This window comes from Mustela lutreola, chromosome 16, assembly GCF_030435805.1.
Source record: "Mustela lutreola isolate mMusLut2 chromosome 16, mMusLut2.pri, whole genome shotgun sequence".
In the NCBI taxonomy this organism is placed as follows: domain Eukaryota; kingdom Metazoa; phylum Chordata; class Mammalia; order Carnivora; family Mustelidae; genus Mustela; species Mustela lutreola.
In genome coordinates, this window is record NC_081305.1 from 4,907,292 (window position 1) to 4,927,245 (window position 19,954).

The following is a 19,954-nucleotide window of genomic DNA, read 5'->3' on the forward strand; positions in this document are numbered from 1 at the left end:
CTGAAGACAGACTGCTCTGGTTTACATCACCGTCCTACCACTTAGAATGTGGCCTTGAGAAACTGTGTGTCCTTGAGCTGATTAATTTACCTCTCTGTGCTTATTTCTCATCTGTAGGTGAGAACAACAGCAGCTGCTTCTTAAGGATCATCTTAAGGATGAATGAAATAATCTATGCACGGGACTTAGGTAACAATCAGGAAAGCTTAGCTGACAATATTATTGATTTAAAAAAATTGCTACATTTTATTATCACTAACACTTCAAGAGTATTTCCCACGTGCCACGCACTGTTCTGAAGAGTTAGTTGCACATACAATGTAGCATAACTAATAAGAAGAATCCTGTAAGAATCACAACAATCTTATAAGGCAAGTATTATTTTGATATATGTTTTTCTGATCAGGAAACTGAGGCCCAGAGAGATGAGTGAGGAAGACCAATGATACAGAGCTAGTTAGTGGCAAAGCCAGGTCTCAAGCCCAGGCAGTCTGGCTCCAGAATCTGAGATTTTATCCACCTCTCTGCTCTGCACCTCTTTTCAAGCTGCTAACAGTGCCTGAAGGACATCTCTGTGGAGATGTTAATAGGAAGCTCGAAATGCAGATCTGGATGCTCAGGAGACAGGTCCACAGCCTGAAGTGACTCCTTTGAGAGGCATCAGTGTGAATGATATAGCTCAGCCTGTGGGCATGGGATTTCCACCCAAGGAGAATAGAAAGCATTACTGAGTAATAGGGCCACTTACACAAAGATTGCTATCTATAACATAGTGAGGGAAACTGAGGGACAGTCCCAGGTGAGCCACGTGAGGGATGGGAAAATAAGAAAAATGGCCAAGAAGATACAGTTGCTCTTCTGGAGAGGCCAAGACGAATATGAGAAACAGTCATTACATTTAGCGCTTCAGACATTTTTGATAATGTTCTGGAAAATACCTTCACCACTTGCAAGTTAGCAAGTGGGTATTTGAAGTGAACTGCCAACTTTTCTGAGATTTTCAAAAGACCAAAAGAGAGGGCAGCTATATGAAGATGAGAATAGAGATAGCTGCTTTGAGGATGGGGGGAGGCCAGTCTGCCAAGGGACTCTGCATGTGTGTGTGTGTGTGTGTGGGGACTACTTTCTAAGCTTCATATGTGTGAATTCTCTTGTCATGACTTTCCCCAAGAACAGTTTACCCCCATCTCTAGTTGGGACACATTACTGTATCACATAGTGAAATGTCTTCCATTCCACTTACCAAGAGAGCATGGCAAAAGGATGATTAGTTGCCTGGTGGGGAATGAAATTTGCTCAGTCTTATCATGATTCAGTGTGGAGAGAGGGATGATGATAATAATTGGGGGGCAATTCTATTTTTACTACAGCCTGAGGCAGTGGTCCCATTAAAGCTCAATATTCTCATGTGCTACTTTAAAATATTTCTAATTGTGAGATCTGAAGCCATTTTGTGGTGGGGAGCTGTAGATGGAAGAGAACGCACATCACAAAATTGAATGGATTCTAAAATAATTTTAGACAAAACAGAGACCAATGTTCCCTGCATCACTGTGCTTCTGTGCTTGACTCTTACAAAAATGTTATGCTAAAACATTTCCAATTAAACAACACTGATTGTGAAATGCCCTTACAAGGGTTTGATGATACGATGTGTTAAGTTAAAAAAAAAAAAAAAAAAAAAGAGCCAAATGTAGAATTGTATGTGAGCAGGGAAATAAAATGTCAATATATCAAAGAAGAACAGGGGCTCTGTGCAATGACAGGCTTATAAGTAAGTTTTTTAGTTTCCTTTTCTTTTTCTTCCAAATGTGTCTACTGGTTACATAACACAGAAGATAATATGAACAATAGCATCTTTTATTTAAAAATTTCCACTGTTGACAGTTCTGGGAATTTTCTAAAACTGAAGTTATTACCCAGGGTTCATGGATGGCCTGAAATTGTGGGCAGATGGCTTACAGGCACAAAGGATTGTTCAGCTTTTATCAGCTCTCAAGGGGGCTCATGGATTTACAGTAGATAAGAGCAAAGGATGATGAACATTTTGAGCAGAATGTATACTCCAATCATGATGTTTGCCTGTGATGAGCTGATGTGCCTCCCTTGGCACCCAGGGTGGGGGACTCCTCTATGGGGAACCCTCAATGGGAAACTATCTCCCATTCCAAGGTAGTTCCATGTGACTAGGTGGTGATATATGTCTTACTTTCAAAAAGTAGCACAACTACAGTGTGAAAAGTAGACCCCCATCATTCCACATGTGTTGGTGCATTTAGTTCTTTCTTAAGCACTCATTGTTGGGAGGGCATTCCAAGTGACATGGTCATGAACTTGTGTCTCTACTTGCCTTCCTCTACCTCCTTCAGAACCCTGTTCTGAAGAGAGACCCTGTTCTTACCACATTGTGCGCACCATAAAGGAACCCTACAGAGAACATGGATTTGGACTCCGCCACCCACCAACATTGGCTCCCTATGCACAGTGCAGTTGTGGGTTCATGCTTCTCATCTATAGTGTGGGGACCAACTACCGACTTTATGGACTAGTTATGGGGGTTGAACAAGAGGACAGATGTCAGCACGGACGTGGATACATCCATGCTAGTTTCCCTCTCTTGTACGGGATTCCCTTGCCTTCTCACACCACTCACTAACCTGTCTATTTGAGCACCTGCTGTCATATGAAGCACTCTAGTAGGTACCAAGGATAGAGAAAGGGATAAAAAATGGTCTTTGCTGTATCATAGGCTATTTGAGACATCACATTTAAAAGCAGCATGTGTTGAAGAGGTTGGGAGATGGTGGCAGACCCTAGGCTTGCCTCCTCCCTTACATACAACTATGTAACTATCAAATCATCCTAAATATCTCCAGAAATTGACCTGAAGAGAAAATCCACAACCAGAGGTAGAGAAGAGGCTACAGTAAAGGAAATAGGAATTGTGGAGATGTGGTTGAGAGAGAAATAGATTGTGGTCACTGCAGTGGGGAAAGAGCTGCCATTGTGGAAAAGGGAAAGAGACAGACTAGTACATAGGTGAGCACAAGGGGAGCATGAATCCCCAGAGCAACTGCTTGGAAAGGGAGGGGCCAAATTCTGTCTTCTAGCAACCAGTGGGGCTTAAAAACTAGAGTTTTAGTCAATGGCCTTGGCTACTATGGAGCCTGGAGGGTACCAGGGCTGCTGTGGTTGAGAAGGCCTGCAAACAACCCGAACAACCTGAACAACCCGAACAACCCATGGACACACAGCATGGAAATGGTGATCTGAAGAGTGCCTGGGGCACACAGCAGGGGGGTTATCTGTACATCTTGGAGCACGTCCCAGAGAGGTACAATTCACAGAGAGACCCCTTCAGGAACAAAGAAACTGGCCCTTGTCATTTACCTACCCCACCCCTTAGCATAAATACAGAGCCACCTGTGGGAACCAGGGCAGCGCCAAGGATACTTGCTACCTAACTGACTTACGCCAGGCCCTAACCCCTTGATGTCTCAGTGGGACTGCCCTTCCCAGTGGTCGCCTCATTTTTAGTGCAGTGGCCCCCTCTCATAGAAGAGGAGCCCAAGCCCCTGCTCCCACCATGTCTCCCAGTGTGGAAGTTTTGCAGAGTTCTTGTTCCCATGGTGGTGGTGACAGGTCTCATTTCACAGACAGATCAGAGCCCACCTCATTAAAGCTTGCCACGTTCAGGCCAGGAACCAAACACTTTCCAATACAAACAAAGAGAGCCTCTGCAGATGACTGGTCTGAAAAATAAAGTGGCCAGGACAAAACATCTGGGCACACACAGTACACACTGGAGACACTTCCAGCAGTGCTGGGCCCTGAGGAACAGGGGACACCACATGGTGGGCGCTACAGGACCTCTTCTTTGTAAGGCCATTACTCTCAGGAGCAGGAGACATAGGTGACTTTCCTAACACACAGGGACAGGCACAGAGGCTTAGAAAAAGTAAGAAAACAGAGGAATTTCTACTAAATGAAAGAAAAGGCAAAGCTACAGCCAGATCTAAGCAAAAACAGATATAAGTAACATGTCTGATAGAGAATTTAAAGTAATGATCACACAGATACTCACTCTACTTTATAAAAAAGTAGAAGACATGAGTGAAACCCTTAACACAGAGATGAGGAATAACATAGCTGAGACAAAGGGCTCAATAAACAAAAAGAGAAACAGACTGGATGGAATGAACAGCAGGATGGGAGAAACAGAGGAATGAATTAGTGACTTAGAAGACAGAGTACTGGAAATTAATGAAGCTGAACAAAAGAGAGAAAAAAGAATCATACAAAATGAGAATAGATTTAGGAACTCAGTGACTCAATCAATCAACATTTGTATTATTAGAGACCCAGAAGAAGAGACAGGGAAGGGGGCAGAAAATTTATTTGAAAAAATAATAGCTGCAAACTTCCCTAATCTGGGGGAAGGAAACAGTTATGAAGATCCAGGATGTACAGAAAACTGCCATCAAAATCAATAAAAAGTAGATCTACACCAAGACATATTGTAATTAAAATGGGAAAATATAGTGATAAAGAAAAAAAATATTAAAAGCAGGAAGACAATAAAAGTCAGTAACTTACAAAGGAAAACCCACAAAGCTAGCAGAGGATTTTTCAGCAGAAACTTCCCAAACCAGAAGGGAGTGGCAGAATGCATTCAAAGTGCTGAATGGGAAAAATGTGCAGCCAAGAATACTCTATCCAGAAAGGCTGTCATTCAGAATAGAAGGATAAATGAAGAGTTTCCCAGACAAACAAAAACTAAAGGAGTTCATGATCACTTAATTAGCCCTATGAGAAATATTAAAAGGGATACTTTGAGTGAAAAGGAGAGACCAGAAGTGACAGAATAAAGGTAGGAAACACAAAGGCAGTAAAAAATGAATATTTCTGTAAAAAAAAATCAGTGAAATCAGCCACAAAATAAAAGGATATAAAGTATAAAAACACATACCTAAAACACGGGGAGGAGAAAAGAGTGGGTTCAAAATTAAATGACTATCAAGTTAATATAGACTGTGATATGCATCAGAGGTTATATACAAACATAATGGTAATCACATATCAAAAGCCACTGACAAACATGCAAAGAATAAGGAAATCTAAACATATCACCAGATAAAGTCAGCAAACCATAAAAGAGGAAGATAAGAAAGGATCAGAGAAAATCTCCAGAAACAACCACAAAACAAGAAATAAAATAACAAAAAATACATATCTACTAATAATTACTTCAAATGTAAGTGGTATAAACGTTCCAATCAAAAAGACATAGGGAGACAGAATGGATTTAGGGGGGGGGGGGAAGATCCATCAACATGCTACCTACCAGAGACTCATTTTAGACCTAAACCCATCTGCAGATTGAAGGTGAAGTGATGGAGAAACATCTATCATGCAAATGGATGTCAAAAGAAAGCCAGAGTAGCATTACTTATACTGGATAAAATAGACTTTAAAGCAAAGACTGTAACAAGAGATAAAGATGGACACTATATAATAAAGGGGACAATTCAACAAGAAGATAAAATAATTGTAAATATTATGCACACAACGTAGGAGACCGAAATACACAAAAAAGTTAATAAGAATCATAAAAGAACTAATTGATAATAATATGATAATAGTGGGGGACTTTAACGCCCCATTTACATCAATGCACATCAATGTACAGGTCATCTAAAGAGAAAATCAACAAAGAAACAGTGGCTTTGAATGACACATTGAACCAGATGGATATAACAGATATAGTCAGAACATTTCTTCCTAAAACAACAGAATACACATTCTTTTCAAGTTTCATGGCACATTCCCCAGAATAGATCACATATTGGGCTATAAAACAAGCATCAGCCAATACAAGATTGAAGTCCTACCTCACATCTTTTGTGACCACAATGCTATGAAATTAGAAGTCAACCACAAGAAAAATTCTGGAAAGACCACAAGTACTTGGAGGTTAAATAACATCCTCCTAAACAATGAATGGATCAACCAGGAAGTAAAAGAAGAAATAAAAAAGTATATGGAAAGAAATAAGAATGAAAATATAATGGTCCAAAACCTCTGGGATGAAGCAAAAGCAGTCCAAAGAGGAAAGTTTATAGAAATACAGGCCTCAAAGCAAGAAAAATCTCAAACAAAAAAACTTAACCTTACACCTAGGGGCTCTAGAAAAGCAACAATAAACATCACCTAAAGCCAGCAGGAGGAAGGAAATAATAAAGATTAGAGCAGAAATAAACAATACAGAAACTAAAATGAAAAACAATAGAACAGATCAATGAAACCAGGAGCTGTTTCTTTGAAAAAGTCAATAAAATTGATAAATCTCTAGCCAGAATTATCAGGAAAAAAAAAGAAAAGCACTCAAATGAATAAAATCACAAATGAGAGAGGAGAAATAATTGACACCACAGTCATACAAGCAATTATAAGAGAATATTATGAAAACTATATGCCAGATTGGACAACCTAGAAGAAATGGATAAATTCCTAGAAACATACAACCTACCCAAACTGAAACAGGAAGTTATAGAAAATTTGAACAGACCAATAACCAGCAAAGACATTCAATCAGTAATAAAACATCTCCCAACAAAAGTCTAGGGCCAGTTGGCTTTAAAAGTAAATTCCATCAAACATGTAGACTTAATACCTATTCCTCACAAATTGTTCTCAAAAAGAAAAGGAATGAAAACTTCCAAATTCATTTTATAAGGCCATCATTACCCTGATAACAGAACCAGATAAAGACACCACTAAAAAAAGACTACTCAGGCCAATATCCTTGATGAACATAGTTGTAAAAATCCTCAACAAAATACTAGCAAAATGAACTCAACATTACATTAAGAAGATCATTCACCATGATCAAGTGGGATTTATTCCTGGGTTGCAAGTGTGGCTCGATATTCACAAATCAATCCATGTAATACCTCACATCAATAAGAGAAAGGATAAGAATCATATAATCATTTCAATATACAGAAAAATCATTTGACAAAGTAAAGCATCTATTCGTGATAAAAATATTGAACAAAGTAGGTCTAGAGGGAACATACCTCAACATACTAAAGACCACATATAAAAAACCCAAAGTGAACATTCTTAATGGGGAAAGGTTAAGGTCAGGAACACGGCAAGAATGTCCATTCTCCCCACTTTTATTCAACATGGTTCTGGAAGTCCTAGACACAGAGATCAGACAACAAAAAGAAATATATCCAGATTGGTAAGGAATAAGTAAAACTTTCATGATTTGCAGAAGACATGATAATATATACACTAAATCCAAAAGACTCCACCAAGACACTGCTCACACCAAAACACTGATAAATTCAGTAAAGTTGCAGAATACAGCATTAATTTACAGAAGTCTGTTGTATTTCTGTACACCAATAATGAAGCAGCAGAAAGAGAATTAAGGTATCAATCCAGTTTACAAAAGTAAAAACTACTGGGCTACATTAAAATAAAAAGCTTCTTCACAGTGAAGGAAGCAATCAAAACTAAAAGGTAACCTACAGAGTGGGAGAAGATATTCGCAAGTGACATCTCTGATAAAGGGTCAGTATCTAAAATATATAACAAACTTATAAAACTCAATATCCCCAAAACAAAAATCCAATGTAAATATGTCAAAGAAGACATAATGGCCAACATGAGAAGCTGTGCCTCACCACTTACCATCAGGGAACTGCAAATCAAAACCACAATGAGATATCACCTCACTCCTCTCAAAATAGCTGTGATTAACAACATAAGAAACCACAGGCATTGTCAAGGATGCAGAGAAAGGGGGCCCCTTGTGCACTGTTGGTGGGAATGCAAACTGTTGCACCCACTCTGGAAAACACCTTGGAGGGTCCTCGGAAAGTTAAACTAGACCTACCCTCTGATCTAGCAATTGGGCGATTAGGTATTTGCCCAAAGAATGAAGAAACCCTAATTCAAAGGGATACATGCATCCCCTGTTGATAGCAGCATTGACAGTAGCCAAGATACGGAAGCCGCCCACGTTTCCAGAGTGATGAATGGGTAAAGAGGATGTGATTTTACACACACACACACACACACACACACACACACGTGCTGGAATATTATTCAGCCATAAAAGGAATGAAATCTTGCCATTTGCCACAACATGGGTGGATCTAGATATAATTATAAGTGAAATAAGTCAGAGAAAGACAAATACCGTACGATTCCACTCATATGTGGAATTCAAGAAACAAAAAAAGAAGCAGAGGAGTGGAAAAGAACAAGAGAGACACAAATCAAGAAATAGACTGTGAACTCTAGAGAACAAACTGATGGTTACCAGAGGGGCGGTGGGTGGGGGATGGGTGGGTGGAGGGGGGAAGGGGGACGAGGGGCTCTAAAGGAGCACCAAGGGCAAAGCCCCTGAAACAGAAACACGTTTGTCACCACTGAGCTGGAGAAAGATCCGGCTGCATCCAGGAAGACCCAGCTGTGTCCAGAGACACCAAAGGAGGGCAAGAGAGCAAGCTGTCACTGTCACGAAGGGACTGCCGTGGATCAAGTGACCAGTCGGATGGGGGAGAGGAGAAGGATACACAGAGGTGAGCTGGCATTTGGACATCACTGCTTTGTAGCTGGGCAAAGACTGGAAGCATTAATAGATGAAAAGACTGATCGGATCGGAAGTGGCTGTGCCAATCCTGTTGTTCCAACACCTGTAACTCATCATCGTGGATTTGGGTGACATTGAACTGGGCAGCACTTGGTGGGTACTCAACACCATGAGTGACTTCCACAGGAAAACAGTCAAAGTGTTGGCACTGAACTGCCCATGACTCAGGTCCTTGAATGGGATGAAATCGAACCTTCTTTGTAACACATTTCCAAAAAAATTCAATGCCAAATAAATTTCTTAGAGTAGTATATATAAATGGAGCATTTTAAGGGCAACCCACAAAGACATAAAAGAAAAAAGAGAGCGTATCCGATGATTGTACTCTATAGCTAGAGTTTACAAAAGATCCTAACACAAAATATGGGGGTTTGTATTGCATTCAACACACTATTTTTTTTCTCCTTTCTCAAAGGCCATTAGTCAATAACCTTTATCCTGCTAAATGCTGAAATTACCGTCTGGCATTGTCTTGGTCCATAGATTGCGGTCAGACATTCTGAAACGCAACATGACTTTTCATATTTGGTTCATTTTCTTACATCTTCTGAAGATGCAAGGAGATTGTGGTATAAAAAAGCATTTTTTTTAAAGGAGAAGAAATAAAATACTCCACACATGGATGTAGCTTTGATTCTGTTGGTAATTTGGATAGCCATGAACTTTGTCTGTTTAGACACCCATGAAAGACACAGACGCTGAATCCCATTAACAGCCTGGCATCTCGGTGCTTCACTTTGGCTGATAAAACCACGCGTTCTACATGGGATGTGCTCATAATCTTATTACCTGTTAACAGGATTTGTGCTCAGAACTCCCAGGGACCCCTGCACCAACTCATGCACATGCCCAATGTCAAATGTATTTTGAGAACAGTTGGTTCAGACAGAAACTCAGACCCACTAACCTGCTTAAGAAGGCTTTAAATGTCTTCCAGAAACATTTCTCAGCTTGTAATGCAGAAATTCTCTGTTCACACGCGTAAGCAACCCGACACGAGTCAGGATTTACAAGAAGCCCATTAAATAAGTTGGACTTAATGAAATTCCAGGAATCAAATCCCTCCTGTCTTGTTGAGGAAGAGCACGACACAGATTGCACCACTCAAGAACCCACTTCCGGGGAAAAGATGAATGACTACATTGGTCGTGTTCTACATCATCAAGAAGGGAGCTGCACTGGGTGGCAGATGCCATTCTCAAGGAGGAAACGGGCCAGGGAGACAGAAGTTGGTAACTGAGTCATTATGAAACACGAGCAATTAGTAGATTAGCTGTTGGATGGAGATCAAGAATGGAATTCCAGTCCGTGTTTGCGGAGATCTGGGTCCGTGTCACCCACGTGCCATATCTGGGCTCAACTCTGTCTATCCCTTGAGCAGGGTCCACTGACGCCTTACTGGTAGCGCCACTCTCATCATTTCCTGTCTGCACCCCGGCTCCCCTGTCTCTCTCTCAAGTTGTCATTCTTTTTTTAAAATAGTGTTTTCGAGTGTTTCTTGGTGGGATGGGGCTTCCTGAGGACGTCACTGGCTAGACAATCATCCACTATTCGTTGCCTTCCTTCCCAGTCTTATTTCTTCCCTTTCCTGCTGGTTTTCTGCATCTTCCAAATAAACCAAATTCCATTCAAATCCTCACTTCCATGTTGACTTCTGGGGAACCAAACAAGACACCCCCCACCCACCCACCTGGCCGGATTCCACCAGGCATCTGAAAAGCACCAGTTTCCCATTTTCCCAAGCAGAAGCACCTGGATGAAGAGCCCGTGGGTCCCTAACTTTGGCTTAGCATCCGGGACTTTTCTCCTTAGCTCCCGTCCATGCTTTCTGTTGTGTGATGCCTCTTAACACTGGGTAGAGAGAGGAACTTACCTCCATATTGATGCGGCTACCACCCACTGCTAGGCTTGCTTACTTTAACTAAACATTGTCTTTAGAAGGACCTTTTCCAAATAATAACAGCTACTACTTTTTTTTTCTTTTGCCTCCACTAAAGTTGAGTAGATGGTGTGTGTGTGTGTGTGTGTGTGTGTGTGTGTGTGTGTGTGTGTGTCTATGTCTGTGTATCTGTGTGTGAATCAGATTTATAGCTCAGGTGATGGAAAATACAGAATTCTTTGTTGTTTAGATGGCTCACTCTAACAGTGGTCACGCTGAAAAGTTATAGTCTAATGACTCATAAAAAAAAAAAAAAAACTGTCCACGTGTCAGACGAATGAGGCCAAATGTATATTTGGTTCCGAATCTTCTGGTGCCTTTACTTCAGGGAAGTGACCCCCTACATTAAGATGCCAAGAGTCTGGTGGACCAAGGGGAGAAGACCCAAGGAATCACTTGGGATGTTGTTGGAAGAGGGCTTTAGGAAAACGGGAAAACTTCAAAGAGATCAAGAAGCAAATGGAAACTTTGCCCTTTTAAAATGCCATGCATAGTCAATTATGCATTTGTGAGTCAATTATGCATTTGTAAGTCAATTACAAAAAAGAAAACAGATGAGTTTTAAGACTTCTTATGTGCAGTGCTGGAAAGGGCTTCAATTTAGGAGAACAATAATTTTAAAAAATGGTTTTAGGTCAAATGAGAAGGGAAGTCTTCCAAAATGCCTCTTGGGAATTAAATTAAAAATGAGTAAACTAATTTTATTTGCAGCTTAAATAAAACTCCCCTGAATGGCTTAATGGGTACCTACCTCCTTTAGGTACATTCTAGAGAAAACCCAATTTGCAATTATAGGCTAAGGAGATTAATGAATCACTACATTTTATTTGTATTAGAACCAGTGATTAGGAGAAATTTCTTTCTGAGTTGGAGTCGCAGTCAGCTAGCTAGAAAAAAGTGGGCAGAGCTATTTCATTAACCTAGTTTCATTTCCTTACCCAGCCTGTATATTTCCTTGAGCTCAAGGGCCAAAATTATTTATCTTTATTTAAGAAGGGTACATACCACAGTGCCTGATATATGCCAGGCACCTAATAAACATATATAATGTAAAGAAACTTCCAGCAAAGTTTTCTGATATTTTAAGTAAATGGGAAGAGGAAAAGCAGGGATGGGGGGAAACGACGATGTTCTTTTTGCCTCGGTACCTCTAGGGCACAAATACCATTTGCTGAACAAATCCACAGGCACCTGGGCTCCAGGAAGATATGGTTTTTGTCTACTTTGTGCTATTTCTGCTCCGAGAGGGCAGCTGACACATAGTAGGTATTCACAGTTCTCTGTTGAATAAACATGGTAGAAGGAATAAGAAATCTTTGCAAGTCCAGACCAACTTAGAAAAATTCAGTTTCTTCTCAGGAGTCTGATTGTATGCATGCTATCAATTTATTTCTTAGAAGACAATTAATGCTCCGTAATAGTCATCAAATGGTTTTAACAATGGCCGCTTATGAACAATGTACCTGGTATTTCAGAGGCATTATATTTCTTTGCAACTCTATGGCAATCTGTTGAGGCAGATTCTGTTCTCTTCATTTTACAGATAAGAGAACTAGGGTCTCGGAGAAGGACCTGGTAGAGCCTCCTGAGCCAGAAGAGAGGCCGATCTGGGGTTGGTGCTTGAGCTCTCCCAGAGCTGAGTCCAAGAAAAGTGCTTGGGAGCAGGTGGTGGGGGTAGATTCCGGAAGTAGAAGTGAGGGAGAAGGAGAGAAGGAAGGAGAAAAGTCCCCACAGGTGTGGTACTGACCTGGTTATGGGAAATGGGCTCAGTCCCACTGGGCCCCTCTGAGGAAGCAGGCAGAACGCGTCCCAGAACTGTTTTTTCCTTACGCAGGGGGCTGGACACTGTCCCACTGACCCCTGTCCCCCACTAGCTAGACACTCCACTGGGGATATTAACCTCCCCAATTCCAGGCTGCCCTGTGTTAGTGCACAACTCCCGCGGCTTTGGAAAAGCCCTTGAATGCTTTCCAGATGCTGGCGTGGAAGGACGGGTGCCCATCACGGATGCAGCTGAAATCCAGGTGGGCTGAGGGCTCCTGGAACACAGACACCGAAACTGTCCGCCGCCTGCTCTGACTTCCTCGGTGTCCTTTTGAAGTTTCAACCAAGCAGCTATGTTTCCTCCTACTAAAAAGCGAGCCCAGAGGATGTGATACTAAACACAGCTTCTGCCTTTGAGGTGCTTATAGACCCAATCTGGGGAAAGGCAGGTGCCCGTGAAAAATTAAGCAGCAAGGGACTATTATTAGTAAAGAACAACCAAGTTGTGCATATACGGAGTATGGTCCTTATGCAAATAAAAGTGAGCATTTGCTGGAGCAGGAAGTTTGCCATAGCAAATGAGCACAACCTCAGTGTCTTCAAACCACACATGTTTATTCTCTCGTCAAAGGGTTCTGGAGGTCAGGAGGCTCACGGCGGCATTCTCTCCTGGAGGCTCTGGAGGAGAACCTATTTCCTTGTGTTTCCCACCTTCTGGAGGCGACTTGCTTTCCTTGGCGCTTGGCCGCCCCACGCCATCTAGGAATCCGTGAGCACCGCACCATCTCTCCTCTCCTACTATTGTATCCCTCCCATAAGGACCCTCAAGATGACAGTGGGGCCCCCGGGATCCCCTCTCCAAATTGAGGGCCTGAACTGCCTCACTTCTCCAAAGACCCTTCTGCCATCAAAGGTAACGTAAGCCCAGGTGTCGGGGATCTCGATGCGCGCATCAGTGTGGAGGTGGGCAGGAACATGACTTAGCCTGTCCAGCAGGTGCAGCCATGATCTCTTTCTCCTCCTTCTGAAAGAAGGAGCAGTTGATAGGACTGTTTGAGGAGAGACGAATGGGAACTCAAGAGGAGGGGGGGGTTAGTTCCTCAGGCTGTGACGTCACTTCCTGGCCGCCCCCTTCGTGACTGTACTTCCCTCATCCGTCATGTTTCTCTCGCTCCAAGAAAAATGTTCATTTGGTTTTCTGAATCCTGAGGGGATGGGCTACTTTGTTCTCTGCTTTAGGCATTTTGCACTGTAAAAACAACCACCCAACCAATATTTTAAAAGGGATGATTCACCCATAAAATGAATGACCACGGAGCCATTAAAACATCCATACACGGTGCGCTGGGAGGAGCGCTGGTGAAGGAGGAGAACACCGAAGCGAATGTGGAGAAGGGCCCCGTCACCAGAAGAACACTGCAAGGAGGAGACGGATATGTGTGTGCCTCTGAACCGAGGTTTCCGGGAAGACACAGCAGCAGTAGAGGCAGGGGATAACCTGGAGGATTTGGGCTCAGACGTGTTCACCATCTAGTCCTAGGAAATATTTGCAGCGTGGGTGCACAGTACTATGGGTGCGTTTCTAGCAAAGTCTTGTGAAGCCGTTTACCCTCCTGGTGAGGAAACAGACACAAGGCTACAACGACATTGCTATTAGAACGATCGGTGTGATTCAAGGAATGGACCAATGGATGAAGGTTTTGGGGGGAACAGAGAAATAAGGTCGGGCAGGGAGAACCGTCTGGTGGTGAAAAGCCACCATGGGAAATCTGGGAGCCTACGGGGCCAGCGGGAGTGCTGGTCACTACAATCAGGGGACATCTGTTGGCTCTCAGCAGCGGAAGCAAAGAAGGATGCAAGCATTTCCCAAACTTGAAGGGCGGTTCCTCGGCAGAGAATCCTCTCGATTTGTACTTGGCTCCTAGGCTCCCACCCGGCATTCATGTAAGTGGAAAACGTCCTTAAGGTTCCCTGAGCGAAAAACCTCTCTCAATACATGAGATTTTTTTTTTTTTTTTTTTTTGCGTGTGATTTTAATCCCCTCTAAACAGATTCGCTCTGTTCTCATGCGCGTGCGCGTGTCTGTGCGTTGGCCCTTCCCACCCCCGGTGTATGTCCTGCAGAATGGGTTCTGAGTCATCTTGCTTCCCCTAAATTCAAGCCGATTTGTCATAAATAGGTGCAAATATCCAACTGCATCATTTTATCATTCATAGTCACGCCTGAACATTTACATTTTAAATACATATTATTGTAAACTCCTTTCTTTTAATTTCTCTGTTATATTAAAGTCATGGCATGATATTGAGAATTGTTTTCAAGTTATGTGTGTAGGTAGTAATATTATTTATGGATTTCATTTTGAGAGAAGAAAGAGACATCATGGTGTTCTTTCCCAAGGGATCCAATGTCAGATACCTTCGGGGACCAGGCAGGCCTGCATGAGGTGGCCTGTAAATGACACAGCTGGGGTGGATGGGCTCCCCTCCCAAATGAATCCAAATGTACATCTGTTTAAAGACTGCTGGGCATAATAGCCATGGCTACTGTCTTCTCCTCGCCTGAAGACTCACATGGTCAGACCTCCGTTCTAGAAAACAGTGAGTCATAGAGAACCAGGGGGTGACCAGCACAATTCCCACTTTGCTAATCTGTCCTAAAGAAGCAGTTTTTCTCCACAGTACTAACCTTATCTAGCACACCTCGGCTTTTCATTCTCCTAAGACATATTATTTCATTATAACAAAATGGGGCTAAACTGTACCGTTAGCAATTGCATTTATGTGGTTGCTAGGAAACCAATTTGCCCCTTGGGTTTTAGAAGCAGCTGAGGGTGCTAAATATCGCATTATAAATCAGGGTGGCGAAGGGGAGCTCATGTGCTTTAAGAAGCCATGTCCTCCAGAAGGGCAGATTGCAGCTGGTTATGGATGAGATTAAACAATTAGGATCTAAATTAAAATAAAAAATTTGGGTACCCAAACAAAATAGAGCTTACTATATCTAGGTTTAAAGGGAATGGGGGTGGAGAACAAAATATTGTCTTCTTACTCAAAGATAAAGAAGACTGAGACCCAAATTACATATCAGTAATGACATTGACAAATGTAACTTTGACTTCCTGCTAGCTCCCTGCATATCAGGCACAATACTGGGGCTCGACTTTGGTCCTATCATAAACGGCACTAGTCTATAAGGTACATATTATCACTACTTTGTACATGGGAAAGACAAGCTGCAGAAGTCAACCTACATACAAATCATGGTCAGCTGATGGTCCTTTCTGGAAAGAGCTGGTGGCTTAAGTGTATTTTACTTTCAGAAAAAGGAATTGGTTGGCACTATTTCTGCATATTTGTACAGGTGGTTGGGCTAGTAAGCACTGGTGGCTTTCAGCAGCCTGGATATTCACGTCCCCGCGGTACAATGACACCACACCAGTGGGAGCTCTCTTGAGGGTACATCACGGTTCTCTGCCCTTTTCTACTTTTCTATAACTCACGTCTTAATAACCGGCGGGAAAGAGCATGTACATGGCGCCAGGTTGGGAGAGGAAGTAGAGCATGTGGTCAGTAGGGGGCGCTCTGGGGGCCAGACCCTTCGGTTGGGGGAGTAAGAATAATGGTAGGTTAGTTTACAATTGGAATCAAAAAGTTCAAAGTAACCTGGAGAGTGGAAAACAAAACAAAACAACTTGACCTCTGACACCGATGTGTGCTACGAGGAAAAATACAACGAGGAGAAAAACACGACAGTAGCATTTGCTTTCAGGGGTCCCTCCCTTTCTTTTTTTCTCTGTCATTCCACGGCTCGTCAAGACCTCAAGCTCTGGAGTCAGGCTGGGCTCACATTCTAGCTCTGCTACTTCCTACCCGTGTGACCTGTAAAATGTAGGCGACTTTCTGTGCCTCTGTCTTCCAAAATTCCAAGTTCTCCAAATTCCAAAAAATGAGAATTTTCCTAGTGTACACAGTTCATGGGGTTGTTGTGAGGATCACGTGGAGTTGTTTGCGTAAAGAATTTAGTGTATAACACACGGGATAGAGGGCACGCTCAGGAAGTCCCTGTGACTCCCTCCTCCTGAGTCCCAGGAATGACGCTAAGAGACTGGTTTATGGGACCAAAGCTTAAAATAATCTCCACAGGCTTGGGTGAATCGCAAATGAGGCTACAGGTCATTCTATCCAACACGGACAATCTGTGGGCCAGATGGAAAAATGATAGATTTATGGGACTCAATTCACAGCTGATTCACTTCACTGTCTTATGTTTGCCTGTATGTAAGTCTCTGATTTCAGGGACCTATTAGCACAACCCTCAGTGCGGTCAGGAATCAAAGGACGGGGAACATGCGGGTGTGGGGTGGTTTGTACATTTGAAAAGCAATGGGGAGGACCCAGGTTGCCCAGGAGCCCGAGTTTAGGAGGCTCCGTTCTTGTGTGAACTGTCCTCAGGGCACCACTCTCTGAATTTACATTATAACTGGTGTCCTGGACTGGGGCCATCTGGTAACCCTCCCAGCCCGCAGGCTACCGCCGGAGTGCTGAGAAGCCGGCCTGAGAAAGCAGACGAACATCCTGCTTCTCACTGCCAGAAAACCGAGCACTTGATCTCCAACATCTGTGTTCTCTGTGAGGAAACTGCCAACGAGAAGAAGGGCAGCCACGCAGACATGCCTGGATCGGTGTCTCCAAAAGTCATTCCTTTCGTGGCCCTCAGGAGTCCCAAGATGCTCGCTGAGATTTCTCAGATACCGGTTAAATCCCTGCCATAGAAACCTTTCTGAATTCTCCAGGCCTGAGGAGGTCCCTTCCTTTCTGATTTCTTACAGGACCCTGAGGCCGGCTTTAGAAAGGGCTAACTGAGAAACAGATGGCCGATTAGGCACCCTACGATGATAGGAAATGAATAAGGTTCCACCTGGCATCAGACAAGGCTCTCTGGCATGTGTTCATCCAATGTCCTGTTTGTGTCTGCTGGGCGCCAGGCGCTGGGCTGGGTACAGGGGATTAAAGGTGAGTCCAGTCGGAGCCATCCTGGAACTCAGGGTCTAGTGGAAGAGACTTGACATCAGTTCATGTCACCCAAACCAAGGCTTTGATAGAAACTGAAAGTCGGGCTGCGAAGCAAAGCAAGGGTCTCTGGTCTAGACCGTTCCCAGAAGGTGTGTTTGAAATGCAAAGGGGGAGGTACGTAGCAGAGGGCCTTCGTGAGGGTGTGAGGGGCTAGAAGAGAGAGCATTTGATTAACTACGGTCTTTTCAACACACAATTGATAGGCCCTTGGTTACGATGGATTATAAAGAATGTTCCACTTATCGACTGTTGCGACTGTTGCGTAGCAAATCGCCCTACAGCTTCAAGGCTCAAAACAGTACCATGTATTTGCTTATCTGCTCAGGTTTCTGTGGGTCAGGAATGCAGGAGGGACTCAGCTGGGCTGGGCAGTTCTGGGGCTCGGGCTTGGGGTCTCTCTTGGTTCGGTCGGAGAATGGACGTAGTTGAGGGATAAAGACATCATCCCTCTTGCTCTCTTCTCGCAGCCCTAGGGACCTTCCGTGCAGTTTCTGTGTGTGGGTGACTCTGGGCCTCCTCACAGCGTGGTGTCTCCGGGACGGTGGAACTCCGGGAGTGAGACTCCCAGGGAACAAAGTAAAGGGGCATGACCCTTTATGACCTCACCTGAGAAATCACTTCCTTGGCTTTCAGTTTGCACCAAGTCAAGTTCCTGGTCCGAGGGGATGGGATAAAGTCCCCCCGCCCCATTCATTAAGAAGACCATGGGACATGGCAGATATCATGGACGTCTTTGAGAAAGGCCCACCGATACCCAAGAGAAGCCCACTGGACATCCCGTGGACTGGAAGTTTCCTTGGGGAACTACCGTGGTACACAGACTTCCACGGGTTACCTTCCCTCGTATTTCTCCTCCACCTCATCATTACCCAGATACCGTATTTCCAAACACTTGACAGTTTACAAAGTGTTCTTAATTGATCATCATAATAAGCCTGCTAATTATTAGGACAAAATATTATCGCCTACGCTGTTTAGACAAGCAAACTAAGACCCGATGTCTCGGAGCCAAAAAGAGAGCACACCCAGCATCTGAATCCAGAATTAAGTGTTCTTCCTACAGAAACACACCATTCTACTAAAACCTGCCTGGGCGAGGAAAAAAATCACCGTTTACAGTCTGATGGTCTTCACTCCCTTTTGCGGACACAAAGCATTTGAACAGTCTACGGCTGTGAATGTCAGCTGCTTCATTTATAGGGGAATATGAAAAGCCATTGTTTTAAACAGCATCCATTATAGACTGAATACAAAGATTATTTCCATATTGCTTCCAAAATTTTTGGTCCTATCGTCTACAAATAATTAAGGGTTAGCAACTTAAAAATTAATTTTAGTGGTAGAGCTATGCATCTGGCTTAATGGAGGCCATAAATCAATCCCGTGAGATAAAATCTATTTTAAGAACTCTACAGAAAAGGTCCTATTTCAAAGAGGCATTGTATTCTTTCTCTCCCTTCAGAGCAGCCGTACGGCCCTCCTAGTCCAACCTCCTAGCAACTTCCAGCATCCATTGTGAACGGGTTAGAAAGGCAAAAACGTACATTCTTGTGACTCACTCCAGGTGTGCTGTGATGGGGTGAATGGGGCTCCCTGAAGACCACGGCCAGGTCCTAATCCCTGGAGCCCGTGCATGTGACTTTGTGTGGAGGAGGACTCTTTGTGGATGTAATCAAGTTAAGGATCTCATGGGGATCTCATCCCGAATTATCCAGATACGCCCCAAATCCGATGGCAACTGTCTTTGTAAGAGAGAAGCAAAGGGATATTCGAGGCGAGTCCATGTGAAGGTGGAGGCCAGGCGGAGGCAGGGTGGTCATGCCCCCAGGAGCCCGTGGAACCACCGCAGGCTGGAAGAGGCAGCCAATATTCTCCCCTAGAGGCTTTGAAGGCAGCAGGGCCCCTTGATTTTGGACTTCCGGTCTTCAGCAGGGTGAGAACATACATTTCTGTGGCTTTCAGCCACCAGCTTGGTGGTGTTTGTTATGGCAGCCCTAAGAAACTGGGATCTATCAAGTACGGAAGAGGGTAGCAGGCCCAGGCCCAGCCCTGGGCATCTTAACAAAGCCTCCTGGTGATTCTCACGCATGCTGGGAGCTCCGGGCTGCTGAGTCATTAAACTAACGGCTCTGTTGATGACCGGCTGAAGACAAGGACCTTTCCCCTCCAGGACAGCAGAGGCCCCCCTTGGACCCATGCTGAAGGTGTAGACCTTGAACATCTGGTGCAAAACCCCGAGCCCCAGCAGGCAGAGGCACTGCTTCAGGTCAGTCCTCTCACACTTTCCCTCTCGAGGGCTGCCTCATTTACAAGAGATGTGTCTTTGGCTCGGGAGAGGGACAGGGCCGCGTGTCCCGTCCTGCGGTTCGGAGCCGGCATTAAGACCTGATTCTTACGACGGGGAGTCCTGCCGGCTCGTCGGACAAAACGGACAAGCCGAGGCAAAGATAAACAACTCCATCTCGAGCTTCGCACGGGCGTGATGTCTCCGAAACGTCTCTCATA

The 19,954-nt window shown here is 43.8% G+C and overlaps 1 protein-coding gene across 1 annotated transcript in view; it reads right to left on the minus strand.

Annotated features, from left to right (window-relative positions):
• CDH13 (cadherin 13) overlaps positions 1–19,954 on the minus strand; it is a 989,149-nt gene that overhangs the window by 297,050 nt on the left and 672,145 nt on the right. The window lies entirely within an intron of this gene.